Source organism: Capricornis sumatraensis, chromosome 3 (assembly GCF_032405125.1).
Source record: "Capricornis sumatraensis isolate serow.1 chromosome 3, serow.2, whole genome shotgun sequence".
NCBI classification, from domain to species: domain Eukaryota; kingdom Metazoa; phylum Chordata; class Mammalia; order Artiodactyla; family Bovidae; genus Capricornis; species Capricornis sumatraensis.
Window position 1 is genome coordinate 29,168,099 of NC_091071.1, and position 8,831 is coordinate 29,176,929.

Below are 8,831 nucleotides of genomic sequence, written 5' to 3' on the forward strand. Positions count from 1 at the left end.
TGAGTCTGAGTGAACTCCGGGAGTTGGTGATGGACAGGGAGGCCTGGGGTGCTGTGATTCATGGGGTTGCAAAGAGTCGGACACGACTGAGCGACTGAACTGAACTGAACTGCAGGCCAGAGGTTATAGATACCCTCCAGGTTCAAACATCACCAAATCCACCTGATGAATGAAATGAATGAAAGAGAGGAAGGGAAATCACAGACGATGGGCAGTGACAAGTTACCAAGCACTGTACCAGGTGCTGTCCATTCATTAGGTAATTTCCATTGGGAGGGAGATATGTGTTCCCATTTTGCAGATAAGGAAACAAGGGCCTAAGGGTACAGACAGATACTAAGTGGGAGGGCTGGGGTTCCACCAAGTCAGTCTGTCCCAGGCCAACAAACATTGGCCTCAGTGACCAACAAGTTTCTCCCCAGACTCAAAAGCCTGTATCTTCATACAGCTGAAAAGTTAGATATCTCCTGAGATCAAGATTCCAATCTAAGATACCATTTATATAAAATAAAGATGTAAATAGGCTATTGGGAATATGCACCCAGTTAATGTGAAGCATGTCCAAAAAGTGCCTTAAGCACTCAGTAAATTATAGCTATTATTACATTGGTAGGCTGTTTATTTTATTCCTTCCCCATCTCCCAATATAAATTCCAAATCAATTTGGAGGATGTGGCCTTATCTGCTCAGACATGGGAATAAAATTAGTTTCTAGCACACCTGAAACAATCCGCTGCTCTTTAGTGGATGAAATTACCCCCACCCTTCCTCCTGACAGTGGAAAGAGACCCAAAGACTCTCCTGGAGCTTTGATGTGCTCTCCCTTCCCAGTTTCCTGGGTGACTGGCAACCTGTTTTATAAAAGCCTCCCCTTATACAGGAAAAGCCACCCAAATATTTTCAAGTTGTTAGCAAAAAGAGAAAAGAAACGTTTAAGCTGAAACCTGGTAAGAGAATTTTGGTGAGGTTGGGGGTTAATATAACCACTATGATATCATGAGGAAAGTTTTTATAGGAATTGAAGCTGCCACCACCCTCAGGCCACAGCACTCTAGGTTAGGTTTCTACCCTGATACAAGGCACGTCACAGGTTCCCATCAATGACAACAGCTCAGCTCACCCTGAACTGATCCTCACAGGGCAGGGATGGATGTAACAGGATCCATGGAGGGCATTACAGATGGACCAAAAAATTCTGGGTGATTCTAAAATATTTACACCTCTAAGGGTTTAACCTGTGGGTTCCAGGAAGCACTATTAAAACATCTTTGATCCAAGAGTAACTTTACAAATGCCCATAATGGGATTTGTTTCATGCTCATTCACTCAATAAAAACTTAAGCACTTAAGTGCCAATTACTGTGTTAGTAGCTGTGAGCAAGACACAGTCTAGGCTCTCATCACATTGATGGCCTAGAGGGAAGAGGGATGCTAATTTAATAACTGAACAAAAAAATGTTGAAATAGTATGTGATAAATAGAATGAAAAAGAAGAGCAAATGACCGGGAAAAAAAGAAAAAGAAAAAAGCCTGAATGGAAGGGTAGGAAAGAACTTGGCTTGAATTTGAGTTCTGGAGGGTGCATTAGCATGAACTAGGCAAGGAGGAAAGAAGAGAGCAAGGAATAGGAGACGGATGGCTCAGCAAGGAATAGATGAGGGTGGGAAACGGAGATTAGGGTGGACTGGGGCCGTATGAAGTATCTCAGAGACTTCACTGATGGTCCAGTCGCTAAGACTTCATGCTCCCAATGCAGGGGCCCTGGGTTCGATCTCTGGTCAGAGAACTAGATCCTTCGTGGCACAACTAAGAGTTCACATGCTGCAACTAGAGATCCCGCGTGCCCCAACAAAGGCCCAGCACAGCCAAATAAATGAATATATATAAATATATATATATATATATATATATATATATTTTTTTTTTAAGGCATCTCAGGCAGGTACATACTCTGAGCACATGGGGACAGTGGAGAGAAGAGAACCCAACTGGAAATGAGAGAGTGTCACGGACAATGCCATTGGTTTCCACATACCCATCCTTCCCCATTGGGCAATCCAAGCTCATTACCTCCAGCCAATCTGTATTTGAGGAAATCTCACATCATATGAATATATCCCACCATCCGAGTGTAGAAATCAGGATGCAAATATCCTGCTTCCCTCACAACCAGGACAAGGGGTGTGACACAGGCTCTGCTGGCCAGAGGTACGATGTGAAGCTGAGCCTCATTTCTGTTGATATGACCGGTGGCCAACGCGACTGGCTTTGGGGTGGCGGTTGCAGGGCCGAGCTCCCAATGGAGAAGCCACATGAGAGCTGACGGCAGTGGTGGTCGTGGTGACGGCAAACTCAGGCAGGCTCATGGCTTGCTGATTGGGCCAGGCGTGCAGTGTGGTTTGGGGCATTTTTTCTAGAAGCTTAGCCTCAATTTCTTTCCTCCAGCCCTCCCAATGATTCTGTGGGAGACCTAACATCCTTTATTACATTCCCCTTTCTGCTTAAATCAGCCAGCATTTCCACCAAGAACGCTGACCTCTCACAGGCCGAAGCTGGCTGGAGCCAATGAAACTTGGAGAGAGACTCGCTGGGGCTGTGGTGAGAGGAACCTTCTCTGTCGGAAGAAAGAGCCCCAGGAAACCAGCTCAATCTTGATAGCATTCCTTAGGCAGGTTGGCAGGGAGTCCATTGGACCCAGTCACGTAGTCACCTATGTCTTAGAATGTATGGCCATTTGGAATCTATGGCTGGTTACGCACAACAGAAGCGAAAGCTGGGAAAGTAGTTAATTGATAATAAAGGAGCCATAGGAACACTCTCCTTGATGTCAGGAGGTTGACCTTCATTACCTTCATTGGTAATGAAGAACTTCATTAGACCTCCTAAGATCTAAGGGAAACAAAATGACCTAATGTTAACTGTCCAGTCCTCTACAAAAGCTCTTTTTAGTAACAGGTCAAAAGGTATATAATAAGATGTCTTGGGTATGTGGGTCTCTTCTGGTTGTCTGTGCCAGAAGCTGTCTCTGTTACTTTCTGACTTCAAATAAAACAGTTAAACTGCTGCAAAGATCCAAGCTACTGTGTTCCTTTGATCTCAGAGTGAATTCTTCCCTTTGAAGATCACGAACCCGTAGCCGACACTGAACATCACGGAACACACTCCCTGCCTGGCTTGGAATCTCAGTTGCCATCAACAGTTTCCACAGCTGAGGGATATGATAAGGTCTGCTTGGCACAGCAGAGAAACCAAAAGATCTGGGTCCTTGACTATATCACCAAGCTGCTAGACTGATATCAGACCTGTAAGGCCCTGGACCTCTCCTTCTCTGTGCTAATGGTGCCCAGTCACTCAGTTGGGTCCAACTCTTTGCAACCCCATGGACTGTAGCCCACCAGGTTCCTCTGTCCATGGAATTTCCCAGGCAAGAATACTGGAACTGGTTGCCATTTCCAACTCCAGGGGATCTTCCCAACCCTGGTATCGAAACTGCAGCTCCTGCATTGGTGGGCAGATTCTTTACCACTGAGCCACCTGGGTAAGCCCCTCCCTGAGCTCAAATCAACCTGAGTTGGCTTCTCTGTTCTTTGCAGCCCAAACATTCACAATGATGCAGGATGAAAGAAGCAACTTACGGAGAATAGACACACATCTTTTCTGGGTCTGTCAGGAACCACCCAAATCCAGGGAAGCTTTGTCTACCAGCCTCCTTCACCCCCACCCAATATCAGTCCCACTCAGGCGAGCCCTGAGTGAGCATGAGTAAAAGTCACTCAGAAGCGTCAGACTCTTTGCGACCCATTGGACTATAGAGTCCATGGAATTCTCCACGCCAGAATACTGGAGCGGGTAGCTGTTCCCTTCTCCAGGGGATCTTCCCAACACAGGGATCGAACCCAGGTCTCCCACATTGCAGGCAGATTCTTTACCAGCTGAGCCACCAACCTGGCCCCAAACACTTCATTCCAGAAAACACATTCTTTCATTGCCCTTCCCAGTCTTGGACTGTCTCTTTGAAGGGCACCAAGTGGTTCTGTCACTTGCCCAGCTCACACATCTGGTAAGTGGCAGAGCTGAAGGTCTGGAGGCAAGCCAGATCCCAGACTTTTAACCACTATGTTTAATGCCATGCCCCATCCAGTCTCATTCCATTAAAAAAAAAAAAAAAAAGAGTGTGGCCTTGAGCCAGGAAAAAAAAAATACAGACGAAGAGCTCAAGTTCAGCTCCATATTTGCTATATGGCCTTGAGCAAGCTTCTTAAGACTTACTTTCAGATGTAAATGAAATTAATGATGCCAGCCTCATAGAACCTGGCAGCCATCTGTATGGTTCACCCATGACCTCTGGCTCCCCACCTTCTGGGCACACAGTGAAACCCAGTTCCTGCACCCCTGGGTTGGAGTCACAGGAGTAGTCCCAGCCAAAGAATGTGAATGGCGGGAATATGTGTCACTTCTGGGTTGCTGCTCTCTGGAGCAGAGTCCTCAGCCGATCCATCATGGACACATGATGTGAGCAAAAACCAAACAATTATTGTTGGCAGTTGAAAAGACCCTGATGCTGGGAATTATTGAGGGCAGGAGGAGAAGGGGACGACAGAGGATGAGATGGTTGGATGGCATCACCAACACAATGGACGTGGATTTGGGTGGACTCCGGGAGTTGGTGATGGACAGGGAGGCCTGGTGTCCTGTGGTTCATGGGGTCGCAAAGAGTCGGACACAACTGAGCGACTGAACTGAACTGAACTGATGTTTGTCAAAGCACATACTAGCCTATACTGATTGATACATACAATACGGTCATTTTCTCATTTACTCAAGAACCACTTCTCTGTTGTGGTTCAAACCCCAAATGGACAAGAAAGAAAGCGTAGGCAGCAGTCCTGAAGGTTCTAGTGCAATACATCTGAGAGGGGGCCCAGTCTCCTGCTTTTATTCTCCCGGTGATTCTGATGCCCTGGCGAGTCTGAGACCCTTGTGTTACTATTGCCCCACCATATGATGGTAGAGTAGGGCAGGGTCCTCACCCTTGAGGGCCACATAGACTAGAGATGACAGCTACAGAGAGAAAAGTTACAATGCAAATATGGTTTTGTGATCTGAAATCTGTAGCATTAAATGAGTATATATATAGGAACTCTCTGAACTAGGGGGTTCCTTGGTGGCTCAGTAGGTAAAGAATCCAGCTGCAGAGCAGGAGATGCAGGAGACCTGGGTTCAATCCCTGGGTCAGGAAGATCCCCTGGAGAAGGAAACGGCAATCTACTCCAGTATTCTTGCCTGGAGAATCCCATGGACAGAGAAGCCTGGAGGGCTACAGTCCATGGGGTCGTAAAGAGTCAGACACAACTCAGTGAGTAAACCACTGTGAACTATACAGTTGTCTGTGTAATAGAAAGTAAGCATGCATCCTGGCAAATTCATCCATCAATGGTGTGACCCAAAATGGGGTACTTGGACTCCCTATTTCCTCATCCAAATATATACGGTATTATTTGTCTCCGTTTTCCAAATATGAACATCGAAACTCAGATGTTCTAAAACATTGCCCATGGTCACACAGCTAGTAACAAGGCTTAACTGGAATCAACACCTAGGTTCTTCGGTATCTAGACCCCACCTTCTTAAACACTGGGTGTAGCTGGTTCATGCAAGGCCTCTGCCTGTCTCTCCAGCTATAGCTCTTCACCTAGAACTCTCTTCCCCTTCCCCTAGAACCCTAGCTTCTAGCCACACCAAACTACTTGCCGTGCTCACCCAACTCTGTATTCCACACCTTGGTGCTCTGGCTCCTGCTGGCCCCTCTGCCTGGCTTGCCTTTCCTCTCTTCCAACCACCCTGTCTCCCAATACTGGCCAAATTTTTGCATCCTCAGTTTGAAGGACCCAGCCTCCATGCTTGACCACCCCGCACAGCGTGGTACTACATATGGCCTTCCAAGTGCCTCCTCCATTAGACTGCAGCCTGTGGAAAGAGGGCCCTTCGCTTCCTTTCCCGAGGCTGTCTGATTAGCATTGTGGGCCCTTGTGCTAAAGCTTCAGCCACAACCACCTGAATACCTACCTCAGGGAAATCAAAGCCCTGCAGCTTACAAGCCAGACCAAAGAAGGCCACACAGCGAAGTAGTTCAGAAAGCAGGTTTGGGGTTCTAATCTAGTCACTTTGTAGCTTTGTGACTGCAATCCCCACCTGTAATATCTTGTGAGCCTCAGTTTCTCAGGTGAAAAATGGCACTAATGACAGTTTACCTGCCTCATATAGGTGTTGTGAGAATTCAATGAGATACAATGTATACAGTAAATTTATGCACAACTGGGCTTCCCTGGTGGTCCAGTGGTTAAAAACCTGCCTGCCAACGCAGCGGACTCAGGTTCGATGCCTGGTCTGGGAAGATCCCACGTGCCACAGGGCAACTAAGGCCCTGCACCACAACTTCTGAGCCCATGCTTTAGAGCCTGTGAGCCAAAACTACTGAGCTGGAGCGCTTTAGAGCCCTTGCTCCACAACAAGAGAAGCCACCACAATGAGAAGCCTGAGCACTGTAACTAGAGAAAGCTCCCATGCAGCAATGAAGACTCAGCACAGCCAAAAATTTAAAAAATAATAGTAGTAAATAAATCTTTAAAATGTATGCATACCGCCTGGCTCATAAGGAAGAGCTGGATTAATTTCCAGTCAGTTTCGTCATTGTTATCATTGTTGTCATCGTCTCCTTGTTATTACTATTACTACAACTCAGCATGCCCGCATGGCTATCATTGTTAATATTATTGCTCACCGCATCCTCCTCCATTCCCACCAGCCCTAAGTGACTTTGCTGAGCATTCCGTCCAAGAACAGACAGTAACCTTAGAATTCTTGAAAGCGATTCTTCATTGTCCCATTGATGGTTCAGCATCCGCAATGACTTAACATCCTGGGCACCCTCTGCTTAGTCGACTCTTGAGGAAGGCTATGGCTGCCAGTACCCTTCCACCCAGGCTTCCTGGATATAGGTAAGAAAATATGGGCTATCCTGAGGCTCTCTCTCACTGACTTGACATCATCCCCCTCCGGGTTCATCCTGGGTTCATTTTGGAATAGACCAGACCACTGCGAAGGTGTTCCCTCCTCTGGCCTGAGATTGGCAGAATCCCGGTCAAATAGGCCTATGGGCTTCTGGAATTGTTGATAACACCAAAAGGAATAATACTTCCAACAGGCTTTTGTTTTTCCCCAGAGGGAGCTAAAAGAGTCAGGCTCTTGAGTTTTAAATTAAAAAGTGCAAAAAATAAATAAATAAATAAATAAATAAGTGCTTCATATGCCATCAGAGTGAGCCACCCTTGCTCTTTCTTACATGTTCGGAGGGTGGAGAGCAAAACACGAGTTTTCCGCAAAGAATTCCTTGAGGTTTCATGCTGAACAACTCCAAGCTGTTATGAAAGGACGGAAAAACAGAACATTCCCCCACACCCGACGTGTTACAGGAACAGAGAACGGAAGAGGAAAACCAAACCTCAGACTACAAAATTTTTAAAAATGTAAAGTTGGCTTTTCTGATTGAGAAGGCTCTGAAGACCCAGCCATGAATGGTTTCTGCTGAGATTTGCATGTAAGTGAAAATTCACAAAGTCTGTGAAAGTGGAAATACAGATTAAGAAGTCAGAGGGAAAGGGGACAGCATTGCGTGTTGGGAGGGGCAGGGGGCAGAAATCAGTGAGGAGGTAAGAGGGCTGCCCGCAAGAGGCAAAGGGTTTCCAGGAGCAAGGACGGTGGTCAGGGTAGGAGGACCACGTGGTGAGCGTTTTCTGCAGAAAGGGAAAAAAAATAGGCAAACTTTTTTTTTTCTCTCCCCAGAACCAAGTTGATATACAGCTGCTTGAATAAAATTTGCATTCCCATCTGACTCATTTCACTGGAACAATGAGGTCACATTCCAGAGCTTTGGCTGACCCTCCTGCACCCCACTGCTGATAAAGTGTTTAATTAGTGCTTTTTGCATTAAAAAGGACCATGAATTCTACTGGGCTCTCTTGGTCTAGCTTCTGATGGCAACATCTAGCATTCAGTATTGTATTCTCACATCAGTCATTTCCAGGGGAGAAAAGAAGAGCGCTGGGACGAGAAGGGAACATTTTTCACAATCATCAAGCTCTTCGATTAAAAAAAACAAATGAAGTTACAACTCAGGAAAGTTACAAATAAGGAGGGAGACATGAAGGGCCCTATGGTGATGAATTGAAATCAGTAGTATCAGAATGAACTAAAGTTTAAAAAATAGATACAAATGTAAATACAGAAGTGTGTGTGCGTGGGTTAGTATACATAATATATCTCCAAACTCTGAACCCTGAAAAGACCTAGAAGCAAAGAATCCCCAGTAGCAATGAGCACACTTACCACCCAGATCTTGGTTTCTAAACACCATTCTTCAATGAAAGGAATCAGGGCTCCTTGGAGAAGTAGTTGATTCCAAAGCTGGAGCAAGGAAAATACAAGATCAGCCTGGAACACCATGTATTGCCAGAAAATAGAGAATTTCTCAAAAAAAAGAAAAAAAGGTTGGGGGCTTATTAAGGATATAGGAGCCAGCTTGAAATAGCTCTCAGTGGTCAAAGCTGGAATGATCGGAGCAACAAAATAATGATAGTATTGGATTATAAGCCATAGAATAAAATAAATACCCATGAGTCCATACTGGTGAAAGGAAGGGAGTCTTACCTTAAATAAGAATTACAATTAATAAATGTAGAAGGGATGAGGGAGATGAAAAACCACCACTAGAATATCACAGTAATAGTCAGGGTGTGGGATCACTGCCTGGAGATGATGGGAGCGCTTTTGGC